General features: G+C 41.5%; 1 protein-coding gene across 2 annotated transcripts in view; it reads right to left on the bottom strand.

The window, feature by feature from the left end:
- Nucleotides 1-17,248, bottom strand: part of LOC126427367 (cation-dependent mannose-6-phosphate receptor-like) — a 96,224-nt gene that overhangs the window by 12,471 nt on the left and 66,505 nt on the right. The window lies entirely within an intron of this gene.

The following is a 17,248-nucleotide window of genomic DNA, read 5'->3' as shown; positions in this document are numbered from 1 at the left end:
CCACCTTTGTTGATGGACTACATTTTCTAAGGACTCTCCCAATGAATCTCAACCTGGCACCCGCCTTACCAACAATTAATTTTATATGATCATTCCACTTCAAATCGTTCCACATGCATACTCCCAGATATTTTACAGAAGTAACTGCTACCAGTGTTTGTTCCGCTATCATATAATCATACAATAAATTATCCTTTTTCTATGTATTCGCAATACATTAAAATTTGTCTATGTTAAGGGTCAGTTGCCACTCCCTGCACCAAGTGCCTATCCGCTGCAGATCTTCCTGTATTTCACTGCAATTTTCGGATGCTGCAACTTCTCTGTATACCACAGCATCATCTGCGAAAATCCGCACGGAATTTCCGACACTATCTACTAGTTCATATATATATATATTGTGAAAAGCAATGGTCCCATAACACTCCCCTGTGGTACGCCAGAGGTTACTTTAACGTCTGTAAACGTCTCTCCATTGAGAACAACATGCTGTGTTCTGTTTGCTAAAAACTCTTCAATCCAGCCACACAGCCGGTCTGGTATTCTGTAGGCTCTTACTCTGTTTATTAGGTGACAGTGCGGAACTGTACTGAATGCCTTCCAGAAGTCAAGGAAAATGGCATCTACCTGGGAGACTGTATCTAATATTTTCTGGGCCTCATGAACAAATAAAGTGAGTTGGGTCTCACACGATCGCTGTTTCTGGAATCCATGTTGATTCCTACAGAGTAGATTCTGGGTTTCCAGAAATGACATGATACGTGAGCAAAAAAAAAGTTCAAAATTCTACAACAGATCGATGTCAGAGATATAGGTCTATAATTTTGCGGATCTACTCGACGACCCTTCTTGAAGACTGGGACTACCTGTGCTCTTTTCCAATGTCGTAAAAACAAACCGACACTGTCTTGATGTGGAATCTCACTGTCTTGCTTTCTTAGATCTTGGTGGTGAAGGCTGGATTCTTCCTCAGTTTCTGAGTTATATCTGTGACACAACGATTCGTCACCCGTGATGACTTTTGCATCAAAATCTGAATCAATTTCTAATTGTTCTTTCAATTCCAGGCACATATGCGAAGGACTGGTCATCAGAAAGCACATGCAAGATGAATTTTGCTGCAACATGTTTCATCTTCAGATCTCCAGTCAAATTCACGGAATGAACTCTAGGATATTTCAGTCATTTCCACCAATTCATCAACTGTTCTATGACAACCAAATATGACCACAATACACAGTTTTTCTATGTTTTCATATCCGTAATTCAAGGGAGGTGGGAAACACGTTTTGGAAAGATCGTTGGTGTGCAGCAACATATACGCTGTATTTCTTCGTTTTACGGAGGTATAAATTCGAATTCCACCAAACACTGCATGTTACTTTCCGAAGCAATGAAATCGAGATTACGACGCGCTTTTGTAAGCCAGTCATAGCTCATGTCACGTGATCTCGCCAGCTGATGACAGCATAGGGCACGTGATGTAGTCAGCCAATTGCATGATCACTCTTAAGCAGCGCGAAAACACAAAAAGAAAAGTTAATGGTTTAAATTAATGCACATAGTTTTGCTAGAAGAGAAACAAAGCTTGCACAAACAATATTGGTTTCTAAGATTAATAAGCTGTAAGAGAAGCTATGCTTCCACATATAATGCTGAACATCTTGCGCGTGTTACACTTTAAGATACATCACACAAATGTGCCAGTAAAATTTTTAATAACGACGTAAATGTCTGGTCTTCTGGGCTCGAAATTCTTCTAGATGGTCGTCCTCAAAGAGTTGATTTTTAAACGAGAGTCAAACGGTCTGTGATTTAATAATTTCATCGTACATTCTCGCATTTAGTTCATCTTAAGTAAAATGAAATTTACTTTGAAAGTAACGCTTTTCAAACCACCATTCGCAATGTTTTCCCGTGACCTGTTAAAAACAGGTTCATTTCAGCAGTTGCTAGAGAGCGCCAGATAACAGGTGTCACTGTGCCTGCGCAGCTACGATGACACAGGAAGCACGCATGTTCGTAGGTGTAAAATATTAAAAGATCTTTCATTATGTCACAAAAGAAACAAGACATCAAAGGATACTTCAGGATCATCGGAATTTCGTGAACTATACTAAAATGCATAATTCGGCTTAAAGTGCACAATCGCATGTCCGGATTCGGATGTAAATTTTCTGGAGTACCAGTACTGTTTTATCTCATGTTTGGTTCTTTATTATGGCATAATGCCATATGAGCTAGAAGATGAAAAACATGCACTTGAAATGCAGCGAACAGTTGAAACTAGCCAACAGTGTGAAATTAAACGCTTTGTTTCAAATAAATTGACTGCCTCAGCGCAAAATATTAATAAAAGCCAGATATCTTTAGCAAACCGACAAAAATAACTTCACTGTTCTGCAAGGTGATTAATGCTCGACTGTCAGAAAGGTGGAAATAAAACCTGAAACCAACAACATATTTTAGCCTTCCGTAATTATGCGAACATATTTTAATTCATTTGGTAGCTCCTGGCCGACTCGTCCTAAAAGTTCCTGTCGCTAATCGAACCCCACAGTGGTGCACACGGCTGAGTAAATGCAATGTTGAAGGCACTGCCAAACCATAAACCACACTCCTATAGTAAGTTTGGGATTGGAGAAGGGCTCTGTAGAGCTGCAGCAGCGTACAGCGATCTGCACCCCAATAGGTGTTGCTCAGGCAACGGAGGGCACTGAGGTGTTGCCAGCACTTCTGCTTAAGCTGACGAAGATGGGGGAAACAAGTCAATCGAGCGTCGAAAACCGGTCCTAGGAATTGATATGTCTCCACTACAATGAGTGGATTGTCACTGAGGTAAAGTGTGGGTTCCGGATAAACCTCACGACGCCGACAGAAGTGCGTGACACACGACTTTGCGGCTGAAAACTGGAAGCCGTGAGCTAGAGCCCATGACTGCACCTTGTGGATGGCTCCCTGGAGGCACCGCTAAGCAACAACAGTACTGGAGCAACAGTACGAAATGCAGAAGTCGTCTGCATACAGAGAAGGTGAGATGGAGGGCCCGACAGTAATTGCTAGTCCGTTAATGGCCACTAAAATTTGAGACACGCTCAATACAGAGCCCTGCGGCACTCCATTATCCTGGATATGAATGAAACTATGGGAGTCACCAACTTGGAGAAGGAAAGTACGGAGCGACAAGAAGTTTTGGATAAAAATCGGGAATGGTCCCCGGAGACCCCACCCGCACAATGTGGCAAGGATATGATGTTGCCAAGTCGTGTCATATGCTTTACGTAAGTCAAAAAAGATGGCAATCAGGTGTTGGTGTCTGGAAAAGGCTGTCCGGATGGCAGACTCGATGGACACAAGATTTTCAGTGGTAGAGCGACCCTGGCGGAAGCCGCCCTGAGCCAGCAAGCCACGTGACTCCAGGACCCAACCCACCCACCGATATACCATACATTCCAGCAGCTTACAAAGAACATTGGTGAGGCTGATGGGCCGATAGCTATCCACATCAAGTGGGTTTTTACCGCGTCTGAGCAACAGAATGACGGTGCTCTCCCGACATTGCGACGGAAAGACGCCATTGCACCAGATCCGGTTGAAAATGGCGAGAAGATGTCGCTTGTAGTCAGATGAGAGATGTTTAATCATCTGGCTGTGGATGCGATCAGGCCCAGGAGCTGTGTCGGGGCAATGTTCAAGGGCACTGAGGAGCTCCCACTCTGTAAATGGGCACTGCAGTGTGTAGTGAATGAGAAGACATTCACTTGCAGCCGCCGGTTTAGTATGCGAAAGGCTGGTGGGTAATTCTCCGATGCAGAGGCTCGAGCAAAGTGCTCAGCAAAGTGCTCGGCAATTGGGTTTGCGTCGTTACATAACTCGCCATTTATGGAAACACCAGGGACAGCTGTTGGGGCCTGGTGCCCGAAAAGACATTTGATCTTTGCCCAGACTTGGGAAGGTGATGTGTGGCACCCAATGGTGGAGATGTTTCTCTCCCAATACTCCTTCTGTTTTCTGATAAGGTAGTGAACACGGACACGGAGCCGTTTAAAGGCTATGAGGGGCTCCAGGGAAGGGTACTTATGCTGCTGTAGAGCTCGCCGACACTCCTTAATTGCTTCTGAGACTTCCGGCGACCACCAAGGCACTGCCTTACGCCTCGGGCACCCTAAAGAGTGAGGGATCGCGTTTTCTGCTGCAGAAACAATTGTGCTAGTCACCTGCTCAACCATCACATCGATGTTACCGTGTGGGGGAGATTCAGCGGTGACAGCTGAGGTGAAAGATCCCCAGTCCGCCATGTTCAAAGCCCATCTGGGCAGGCGCCTGTGTGCTTGACGCTGGGGCAGTGACAGGAAGATCATCATGTGCTCTCAAATGGATAGATGGAAGAAGTCCTGGGCTGCAAATTGATAAATTGATGCCCGAAATGTGTGGCGGCCCCGGTATTTAAGAGGCAGAGGTCAAATTGCGACAGTAAAGTTTCGACATCTCTGCCTCGGCCAGTAAGCACGGTACCACCCCGCAAGGGGTTATGGGCATTAAAATCTCCCAGAAGTAGGAAAGGTCGATCAATCAGTGCAGCCAATACATTCAGGGGTATTGCACTATCTGGAGGAAGATATACATTGCAGACAGTTATTTCCTGTGTCGTCCTTATTCTGACAGCCACAGCTTCAAGAGGGGTTTAAAGGGGCACAAGTTCACTACAGACCGAGTTTAGGACATAAACGCAAAACTCCACCTGACACTCGATTGTAGTCGCTACGGTTCCTGTAATATCCCTTATAGCCACAGAGGGCAGGGGTCCGCATTGCTGAGAACCAGATTTCCTGGAGGGCCATGCAGATAGCAGGTGTAAAGCTTAACAGTTGCCGTAGATCAGCCAGGCGGTGGAAAAAACTGCTGCAATTCCACTGGAGGATGACATCGTGAGACTGGGAAGGCATGGAACATTCAATGAGGCAGTTTATGCCTCAGAGTCACCTGCTGCCACCGATTTATTGCCTGAGCAGTCTATATCCTGTGTCTGAGGGTATAGTTAGATCTAGGTCCTCAGCAGACGCCAAAATCTCCATCCCATCCTCAGCCACAGAGCTTGTAGGTAGTGGTGGTGTGGGTGCCACCGCAATTTCCTCGGTCTTAAGGGTTTTATTTTTGGATTTCTCTCACTGCTCCTTGCGTTTCCCTGGCTGGGAGGACTTCACTGGCTCAGTCTCCGGGACTGAGGATGAGCGCGAAGCCCTACGACCAGCTGCTTTTGGGCTCTTCAGCCACTGGCAGGTGTCGTCTTCCCCACTAGAAGAAACCTGGAAAGGGAGTGACCCAAGGGAACCCTTCATAGTGAGAGAAGCCGAAAAAGACTTATGCTTCTCTGGCTTAGAAGTGGGGACGGATGTCCACGATATTTGAAGGGGGGGGGGGGGGGGGGGGGGCTGCTGCTCCCAAAGTAGGTGGTGCAGGAGCAACAGGGAGGGAAATGCCCCCCACCATCAGGGGGGCAAGTGTAGTCTTTCGGCTCTGAGAGGTGACCTCGGTTGGTGGAGTTGATTGTGCCAGAACTGTTATATTGGCGACATAAGATGATATCATACGCACAGGATGCAGGTGTTCAAATTTTCTCTTAGCCTCAGTGTAGGTCAGTCTGTTCACGATTTTCCTTTCTTTCTGGAGAAACCTGGAGTCGGGCTAGAAATGTGAATGGTGCCCTCCGCAGTTGAGACAGATGGGAGGCGGGGCTCATGGATAATGGGATGTGACGGGTGTTCGCAATCTCGGCATGTGACACTGGAAGTACAGCGGGAAGACATATGGCTGAACTTCCAGCACTTAAAGCACCGCATCAGGGGAGGGATATAGGGCTTTACACCACACTGGTAGACCATCACCTTTACCTTCTCGGGCAATGTATCACCCTCAAAGGCCAAGATGAAGGCACCGGTGGCAATCTGATTATACTTCGGATCTCGGTGGACATGCCGGACGAAATGTACACCTCGCCGCTCTAAACTGGTGCGCAGTTCATCGTTGACTGCAAAAGGTCTCTGTGAAATATGATACCCTGGACTGTATTTAAGCTCTTATGGGGTGTGATGGTTACAGAAACATCCACCAGCTTAAGCGAGTAACTCCCGTGACTGGCCAGAGGATGCTGTTTTGATCAAGACTGACCCAGATCTCATTTTGGACGAGCCCTCCACCTCCCCGAACTTGTCCTCTAAATGCTCAACAAAAAACTGAGGCTTCATCGTCATGAAAGATTCCCCATCAGCTTGTAGCGGGGCATTGAATTTCGCCGCGCTACACTCGTTCCCTCAGATAAAAAATATCCCGTCGCAGCGGTATGAGCGCTCGACGGCAGAGAGAAAATACTAAAATTGTTAACTCTTTTTTGTTTTTTATTCCGTTTCAATTGTCTCTTGATAGCCGTAGCTTAAGGCAGGCGTGATCGGATGCTGACGTAAAAACTTAATGGCTAATCTTGATCTGATTGTAATGTGTAGACATTGTGGAAGTTATTAAGAAATTCGGTGGATGGAAGTAGCAAAGTAAATTAAATTGCATACAGTATCAAGATGATTTTAATTGGTATAAATTAGTGATCCCTGGACTATTGCAAGATTTCGGAGCAGATTTTTTCACGCTGAAATGAAGGAGATTTTTGAAGACGTGGACGCCGCCCGAAAGAAGATAAGTTAATCTGGTAAAGGATGATCTCTCGTCTACACCACTTCCCCCTGTCAGTTACATTCTGTTATTCTCTGTTTCTTTTCAATAACTTTTGTAGTGGAAATTGGTTTAACTTTTGCTCAAAAACGCCACAAGGACCACCCCAACAATAACTTTTCCGAATAACGAAGTCCGATAGCTTTTCTGTAATACAAAGTCCGATTTGCTTTTCATTCTTTCCCTTTTTCACGGTCTCTCTTCTCCCATTTTTTTTTATTAACCACTACAACTGGCGACCGTGACAGGACGCAATTTTCGGATGTGTCGTTTTTGAGCAAATTTGAAACTTTACAACAACTTTACAACTTTTTTACAAAATTTCCGAACAGAGAATAACCAAAAATCCTGAAGTTTAAAGGGTAACGAAAACACCAACTTTATTGTACCTCAGCAAATGATTATACAACAATATTGTAAAGAATTTTTGTAACTAATTCAATGCGTTTTTCTTTTCATGGCATATATTGATGCAAAACTGTTATTTTGAGACCTTTTGGCGATTATCCGATGGAGATGTATAAGAAAATCCATATTTTAACGAATACGATTTACGCAGAAGTGATTGACCAGCCGCTGCAGGACAGAAAATTTAATGGTGAGTCACACAATTGTGTTTCATTCAAACATTCAATAGCCAACTGCAGAATCCATTTTTCCTTGTCCACACATCCTGTAGTTTTCTTCTAGATTTTTACAAAATTATCTATCTCTATTGTAGTTTGTGGTAATTATAGTATTGTTGTAGCATATGAAGATCGTAAATTTGACCGCCAAACAGTCATTTGTTACGAAAAATTTTGTCCGCCCTGCTGCATCTTTCTCAACCATTGTTTGCAATAGAGCAATCATTTACATTGACGAGAAAATATTTCAACCTAAATTTGAGTCAAATCTTTATTAATCAGACTTATATTATTCCCTTTTTGACTTACTATTATACATCCTATTACAATGGAACATGGTAAGATAGAGATAGTTTCGGCAGATGAGTTAAGAGAAGTAGATTCATCTTTCAATCAACAAGAAAGTCCGCGTTTCCCTCCATGGGCGAGTTCACAGATCAATGCAATGATTTTGCCTCAAACTCGCAACATTTGTGATAATACACAGATGGCGACTTTAAATGACGAAATGTGGAATGGACGCGAGACTAGACTGTCAGCGCCATTGTTAACATCAATGTCAGAACCGAATATGAGACAAATTCAGCAATGTGACACAAATCGGACACAGGAAACTGACAAACTGGACCGACTATTAGAGTTATTTGCAGACATGAAACGAGACGTTAGTCAGAAAATTGACATATTAAACCATACTATGACCGAAAATTTTGAACGGACGACATAACAGATGACAGAATTAAATAACACCACTCAACAGCTCAGCCAGCGATTTGAGACATTGTCCGATCGAGTCACTAAACAGGAAGAAACTTTGGTTACATTCACCCACGAAACAAAAAACAATATCACCCGATGTGAGAATCAGTTAACTCAAATAGTTAATGTGCAGCAGGAAGTGAACACCCGTGTGGAAGAGTTAGCTCAGGCCCACACTTCAGCTAGCTCCACCCAAGAAAAGCTGACTGAAGAAGTGGGAAATATTACCCAACAACTCACAATGGTAGTTCTTGAACAGACCCACCTCAAAGAAAAGATAGAAAAATTAGAAGACCGAACGGACCTCGCGTCACTAAACAACGATACCAACATGGCCGAAAGAATCGTACATGAATGTAGATTGTGTGACGACTATCTGGACAAAAAACTTGAAACAATTACACAGGACATACTTTCAAAAACAAAGACACATGTTAAAGACGAGACAAAACACACAGAAGACGAAGTGACAAAATTACGAGACAATGTTGTGCCGTGTTTGGCGATTGGTGCAAACGCATCGCTAGGAAACGACAAAACAGCTAAAACCATGGCTAATGACACAGACAGAACACCTATTGTGGAATCACCTATTTCCAATCAAAATTACAATGTGCCGCCTTCTTTTCCACCAAACGAGCAATATTACGGTACCACACCTAGAGTAGCAAGTGACCTAAATCACATCAATACAGTTATGCCAACCGGCATGGCCGATGACACGTTTGTAAGACATGGGTATTTCCAGACATTTTCCAGTGAGGACAAGCACAAAGTCCACCCTATTGTGTTTATTAGATCATTTGACGGTGTTTTTCCACGTAGTTGGTCAGAAGTCGATAAAATCATATACGTCACCAATCTCATGAGAGGACGAGCAGCTAAGTGGGGTGCCGCTATGAAGCGGCGGTGCCTTACGTTTGAACAGTTCGAACAAGCCTTCTTGGACGAATTCTGGCCCGAGAGTGAGCAACAGAGTCTAAGGAGAGAAGTGTGCAACCCCGAGACCTATGACCCTAAAAAAGAGACATTAAGACAATACTTTGAGAGGTACCTAGGCAAGACACTGTACTGGTCCAAACCAGCCGACTTGCCAGCGATAATTGACACTTTAAAGAGCCACTTACCCTTTCCATACCGAGACAGATTAATAGGAGTACCGGAGAATGACGTTAAGACTTTCTTAAACTTCTTAGATCAAATGGACGTAGTTTACAGAGGCGATTCACGCCATTCAAATTTTACTCATATTAGTAACCAAAATCAGCACCCACCCCAAAGGAACCGTAGTGACGGTGGTTGGTGAAACCATCCGTCCGCGCCGCGACACACTACGATGCCTGCGCGCAAAACATATTCAAATGGAAACGTGCATGACAGTAGGAACAACCGCAGAAATTCGTGGAATAATAATAACAGTAATAATAATTATCACCCATATCAAAATGGTAACTACAAGCAAAATGAAAATTACAGACAGTACAACAACAACAACAATAGGAGACGTGGGAATAACCGGTACAACCTGGGCTACTTTGACAGGAACATGCCATATAACAGACATAATTACCACCAAAACAATAACAATCCCAACAATCACCGACAGAATATGTGGAACACACAACATTCACGCATGACAAATCATGACCGTCCACGGAAACCGCCGCCGTTTCCCAGTACAGTTATGCACTCCCTGCCACGAAATAGCAATAACAATTGCGGCGCGCCATCAGCTGACGCGTGGGCGTCAACCGGCCGGAATGTAAACATAGTGGAGCTGGTCAACGAACCCGGCCAAACACAGCAGACGACAGAAAACAGTCGACGACCGAGCTAAGCGCTCGTGCTTCGGTCGTGAGGTGTTGTAAGAGCGCAACGGCTGAGACGACTTGTTTCCTCAGGTACGATGACAAAATGACAGTAGAACAGGAATTAACAAATCTATCAGGTTGATGACCTTGTTCTTTTACTTTCACATCCCAAGTCTACAAAGTTAAAACAACTGAATAGAAAATGGCAGCTATTATATTCAGGTCCTTTCAGAATAGCAAGCATACCTCACTCAGGTTGTTACTCCCTAGAATACCGTTATCTCACAAGCCGAGGGGGCTGCATCCCCACAGACATTTGAAACCCTTTGTGCACTAAAACAATATAATGACAACTAAGTTGAATATGAGCAAGTTGCTGTGAAAACGAGATCATAAATATTTGTATTGAATACACGAACATTAAGTTATTCAGCCTAAGAACACAAACATTCATTTATGGAAATTATATACTGCAGTTACAATTGTACACATAATTATGAAGAGAAGGTAAACCCAGGCGAGTACACTTACTAAATGAGAAAATATATTCATATAGGAATGAGATCTACACAGGTTACATTTGTTGTTAATTGTAAATTATAAGGTGAATCAACAATTAGTTAGTTATTTCAAGGCACTCTAATGACAGGAGATAATAGCTGTTGAAATCAGTAATGACATAGGTATGTAGCAGAATGAATGAGGATGTAAGAACGAATGATCAGTATGAATGAGTTAATATTTAAGTTAATATAAGAAGGTAAGTTACTGTGAAGTAGTTGAGGGAGACAAGAGATTATTTGAGGAAAATATTATTGGAGTTGTATGAGAATGGAAGTGCCATATGGCCCCACGTATGTGATATATTAATGTTTGATGAGGAATCTGTTTAATGTATAAGGATATATATATTATGATGAATATGTGAGTAAGGAATGAGTGAGAATGTTTGGTAATATTGTGCTACATAGAGAAGTGAGTAAACAGTTTACATCTTTAAGATTACGTAAGAATTTCAGTTTGAAAGAAAACATTTGTGATGAGTTAGAACACGTGAGTACAAGGCGTTAAAGGTGAATCTATTTACAGTGCCATTGAAAATGAACGAATGCAAGAAAAGCAGAGTGAACATAATGATGATTACAGCTGTTGAAAGAAATGTAATAAGAAGGTAACTTGGAAACACATTAGCTTTAATTTATTTCAGAAGTGTAACATAGTAACCTTTCGTTAAGTTTTGTTAAGCCACTGTGTGGAAGAAAACATTTATATTTCGTGTTCAGACAGGAGAATGATATTTTAAGGAACTTAAGTTGAAATATAGTTTTTACACAGCCCTCATGTGAATGCACTTGTATAAAATTTTTTTTTACGAAAGTGAAATTTAGTGCCATGTTAGCCTTTATTATACTTATACTTACATATGACAGAAAACCCTGAGGAAGCAAAAGATGGGAGAGTTATTAAGGCCATTTTGCGATTCGTACAACACCTCCACTTAAGCGAACAGATGACAAAATTATATCTACGTTGAAGACATTTGACTTTTTAGGCTATGCAAGGTAAGTGCAAAGGAGCAGTGACCATCCGTGCAGCCGACGTCGAGCAACGGACAGTGAGAAAGAGACATTTTACTGTCAATTATAATAATATGTTCTTTATTTATAATTTATAGATAGAAATGATATATATATATATATATATGTGTGTTTTTGTTGTGATTGTTCATATGACTTAGTGTATTATACCTTAACAAATCCTTGCATGAGTGAATCACATATCTGCTCAGTACTTCCTTAATATCTCCACTTCTTGTGGATACAGTCTATACAAATGGAAACTGTATCTCAGAGATTGTCTCTCTCATAATGTGTATTATATGATAACATATCAAATTTCCTCTCAAGAGTTCAACCATGAACTTTCTTCTACTTATATATATATATAGACACACACACTACATACATGATGTTTAACCTTCACTAAAGTAGAAGAAAGTTCATGGTTGAACTCTTGAGAGGAAATTTGATATGTTATCATATAATACACATTATGAGAGAGACAATCTCTGAGATACAGTTTCCATTTGTATAGACGGTATCCACAAGAAGTGGAGATATTAAGGAAGTACTGAGCAGATATGTGATTCACTCATGCAAGGATTTGTTAAGGTATAATACACTAAGTCATATGAACAATCACAACAGAAACAGAGAATCTGTCATGATGTTACACTACATAGACTTGACGTATGGACACTTACATTTACCCATGATTTGGTAAATTGTAAGCACCCCCTTTCACACACCCCTTGAAGGTGATGCAAACGTTATAATGTATTGTGTTCTCTTTTTTTTTTTTTTTTTTGTATTAGCAGTAGGATTTGGCAGTTTTTAGGTAGTAAATAGTTTCTTCCAGTCTATCTTTCTTTCTTTCTCCATTATCCTACCACATACTGCAGCTGGGTATTGTTTGTTTATGGAATGTAAGAATATAATGTGTGACAGTAAACTTTCAGGTATGAATAAAAAGACATGAATATTAATGGCATTACAAGCCTGGTTAACCACTAGCCAGCCAAGATATGGAATCAAAAGAAAGAAAGAAATAATAAATGAAGGAAAGCCCGTGCTTTAAACATTAAGTCTTATATCCCTTGGCACGTCAAAACCTTAATAAAGAAAATCAAAATGACCATAAACCCCAATAAAAGAAAGCCAATGGGACTTAGTATAATTTTTTTTTTAGTGTAAATATTTCACATGCATATTCTTGTAAATTTATATGTATTTGTATATGTGTTAAAACTTTGCATATTGTCAACATATTTTGAAATGTGACCACGAAATGTAAGCTTTCATAATTAACTATGTAAACATGCTGGGACACCGTGAACTTTGTTAAAATGTAAATATGGCAAAAAGTGTTGCAAACTGTGTTAAACAGTGAACGTTATAAACGACGAATTTTGTGTTGTTTGTGAAACTTATGGCGCATAAACCAAATAACTGTTTGTAAATCGATATAAACTGCAATTTACTTCGACGATAATGAGGATTTTCACACTGCAAATGAACGTTTGTTGGCAAGTGTAAACAATGTGGTGAAACACCTACCTTTGCGAACATCGACGCCGTTGTTCCTGGCCGGACTTCAGATGCTTTGGAGACAATAAACTCAGCACCTGTCGTAGGCGATGTGGAGACTAAAAACTACATCGTCCATATATGCCCCGGGAACAATAGTCATGAAAACGCACAAGGACCTGGAGTGTTGTGTCGTAACAGAAGACATGGATGTTGCTTCAGATCACGCACATGCTCAATCTTATGGTGTCACCGGACTTAACACGCCATTTATGCTGGAATAACAACTTGTAATGAACACTATGTGAGAGCGAATACTGTTGAAGACTGTCATAACACAGCGATTTTGAAACTGCCGCATGCGAAATTCAGTGATGCTACTGCGCATGCGCAAAGACTACGTGCTGCCAGAGATGCATTGGGAAACCAACGCTGGAAGCGCACAACATTAACTGCGCTGGTGAGCAGCTTGCTCAAACACACACTATGTAAACATATATATATTAATTGTCTAAAAAGGATCAAAACTGTAACAAGTGTATGTAGTATATAGATTTAGAAACCAAGTATTGACAAAGATAATCCTCTAAGTATGCACGTGGCGTTTCCTGGGAAAATATGTATAATAGACATTTAGGTATATCTATTCTATTGTTTGCTAGCCTGCCACGCTAAATGTTTTAGCGTGACAGTCGAGGGGGCGATGTAGCGGGGCTTTGAATTTCGCCGCACTACACTCGTTCCCTCAGATAAAAAATATCCCGGCGCAGCGGTATGAGCGCTCGACGGCAGAGGGAAAATACTAAAATTGTTAACTCTTTTTTGTTTTTTATTGCGTTTCAATTGTCTCTTGATAGCCGTAGCTTAAGGCAGGCATGATCGGATGCTGACGTAAAAACTTAATGGCTAATCTTGATCTGATTGTAATGTGTAGACATTGTGGAAGTTATTAAGAAATTCGGTGGATGGAAGTAGCAAAGTGAATTAAATTGCATACAGTATCAAGATGATTTTAATTGGTATAAATTAGTGATCCCTGGACTATTGCAAGATTTCGGAGCAGATTTTTTCATGCTGAAATGAAGGAGATTTTTGAAGACGTGGACGCCGCCCAAAAGAAGATAAGTTAATCTGGTAAAGGATGATCTCTCGTCTACGCCACTTCCCCCTGTCAGTTACATTCTGTTATTCTCTGTTTCTTTTCAATAACTTTTGTAGTGGAAATTGGTTTAACTTTTGCTCAAAAACGCCACAAGGACCACCCCAACAATAACTTTTCCGAATAACGAAGTCCGATAGCTTTTCTGTAATACAAAGTCCGATTTGCTTTTCATTCTTTCCCTTTTTCACGGTCTCTCTTCTCCCATTTTTTTTTGTTAACCACTACAAGCTCTCGAACATACAAGGTACCGGGATGAATAAGATCAGCTGCCATCCTTAGCCTGACATTCCTCCCACGGTGTGGCCAGGGAGGGGAACGATTTGGGGTCGTACTTCTGTGCGTTGAATTGAGCTCGTGATCGCTTAGAGACTGCTGGTGTTTCACCACCAGCAAGAGATGACAGACTACACTTCATTGTGTGTCATACTCCCTGATGCCACCTACTCCGACCAGGGGCTCTCCCCACGGGCGCCATCCAGCCGCAGCAAAGGCCACCTGGCAGGATGGCCACTGCCGGGAGTCCCGATGCCCCAGTGAGGGATGGGCACCTACCCCTCGGCACACGCGGGGAGTTAACGGCGCAGGCATCAGCAGAACGATCCCTTTGTGTACAGGAGCCTACAACCAACAGGGTGCATGGCGCCCCCAACACAACTGACTGGCTACTGTGCCGGATATCAGGTGCAAACAAGTCCACGGTCATCGTCGACGCAGAAATCGACACAGCATAGTGCACGGTGGAAAACGCACCCGGGAAGGTGTCCTCGCCCGAGAGATGGAAAATGGGCAGGACTGCAATGTGATGACGAGCAAGTGGGCTAAAGATCTCAATGCGCGATGGACACAATGCATCTTGTAAGGTGCCCTTCCCCAATTGGCTCGCTCTTCGGGAAAATTTTGGAGAATGGGGGCCAAACCCTCCAGGGGACCATCACATAAAGGCCGAAACGTGTGAAACTCCTTTTAGTCACCTCGTACAACAGGCAGGAATACCTCGGGCCTGTTCTAACCCCCAGACCCACAAGGGGGGGAAGGGGGGGGGGGTTCAAAATGTTCTCCATAACTACATACACTTATATCTCACTAGATGACAGAAAAAAAATGTCATATTCAGGTTTTTTCATTCTTTTAAAGTGAGTGGCTCCACCCACCTGGTATTGATGTTGTAACACATACTCTTCATGTGAAATATCGTAAATTACGACAAAAGGACATCAATTAAAGCATACAAATACAGCTATGTTAAGGTCTAACTTGTAAGGCAGCTATAAAAGCAAGATACGGCATACATATATTGTCATCGAGGACCCTGCAATATCTCATACGCCTCCCCTCTTGATGGCAGGAATGGATTGGTTATTAGGTACTCAGCTTGTCACTGACATAATTTTTTTAAGAAGAAATTTTTATCCCTGGCTTTCTCTGGGTGGGAGGGACTTTTTGACTGGTGGAGAGGGTGTGGTGGGGATGGGTGAGGTTGTCTCGCCTAAATTATTCACCACTAATCCCTATTTGTTTTATGTTTAAAGCAAGTGGCTGCACCGCCTTTGTACCATCAATATAAGTAATTTTTGGGAAGAAGTAGAGTTCCAATAAAAATATATTTTAACATCATATGTAACTCGCAAATTTTCAGGCAGATGAAGTATTTCACTGAACTGCCATTTCTAGTAAGCTGTGCTACATCTATTTACTAAGTACTGACACAAGCAAATTACTACTGTCACATTGAAAGTGGGCATGACAAAGTTATATTTGGGGATGTGGTGGGGGGCTGAAAGTAACAGAAGGTAACAAGTTGGCCATAAGCAGAACCAAACTCTAATTCTGCACCTGCTTCAAGGGTATGTACTGTAATGTAATAGAATGAGATCCCCAATACTAGTGCACAATGCATCCTTTTTGTATACTTCACAATACGTAATATCTTTCACTGTGCCATTTTATATCTACCTTTGTGCTAATTCCTACCACAGTTATTATCCATTGTCTAGTGCTATTTAGAATAACTAAATTCATTTAAATAACGAGTTTGTTATACTATTTCATTTATGAAGTTATGGCAGTTTGGAATTTCATGTATGCAACATCCATAATTTATTAAAAAATTAATGTCTAATCATTCAAGGGACACACTTTTGTAAAATTAATGAATGGAAAGTTCTATAAAACTACTATGTAATGTTATGAGGCATTACTAAAACTAAATACTTCAGTACATAACAATATTTAACATGTTAATAAAATAATTGGTTCTACCTAATAATATAACTTCAGCATTTACATATTTGGAAATGACAGCAATTAAAATAATTAAGCACATTAGCATCAATCTGCATATTTATATAGAAATTGTTAGATTTATTTTACGAAATTCAGCACAAAAAATTACTTAACAAAACTATTACTTGAAAACATACTTATATCTACATCTACATGGATACTCTGCATATCACATTTAAGTGCCCAGCAGAGGGTTCATCACAATTCTCTATTATTCCCATCTCGTATAGCGTGCGAGCTCTGATTTCCCTTATTTTATCGTGGTGATCATTTCTCCCCATGTAGGTCGGTGTCAACAAAATATTTTCGCATTCGAAGGAGAAAGTTGGTGATTGGAATTTCGTGAGAAGATTCCGTCGCAACGAAAAACGCCTTCCTTTTAATGATGTCCAGCCCAAATCCTGTATCATTTCTGTAACACTCTCTCCCATATTTCACAATAATACAAAACGTGCTGCCTCTCATTGAACTTTTTCGATGTACTCTGTCAGTCCTATCTAGTAAGGATCCCACACCGCACAGTAGTATTCAAAAAGAGGACAGACAAGCGAAGTGTAGGCAGTCTCCTTAGTAGGTATGTTACATTTTCTAAGTGTCCTGCGAATAAAAGGCAGTCTTTGGTTAGCCTTCCCCCAACATTTTCTATGTGTTCCTTCCAATTTAAGTTGTTCATAATTGTAATACCTAGGTATTTAGTTGAATTTACGGCTTTTAAATTAAGACTGATTTATCTTGTAACTGAATCTCTTCTTGCTTTTGGTGTCATATGCAAAATTATTTGCATTAATCTAAAAAGCA

The sequence above is a fragment of the Schistocerca serialis genome, chromosome 11, assembly GCF_023864345.2.
Source record: "Schistocerca serialis cubense isolate TAMUIC-IGC-003099 chromosome 11, iqSchSeri2.2, whole genome shotgun sequence".
Classification (NCBI taxonomy): domain Eukaryota; kingdom Metazoa; phylum Arthropoda; class Insecta; order Orthoptera; family Acrididae; genus Schistocerca; species Schistocerca serialis.
The sequence above is the reverse complement of the archived record's forward strand: the minus strand, read 5'-3'. Positions and strand labels throughout refer to the sequence as shown.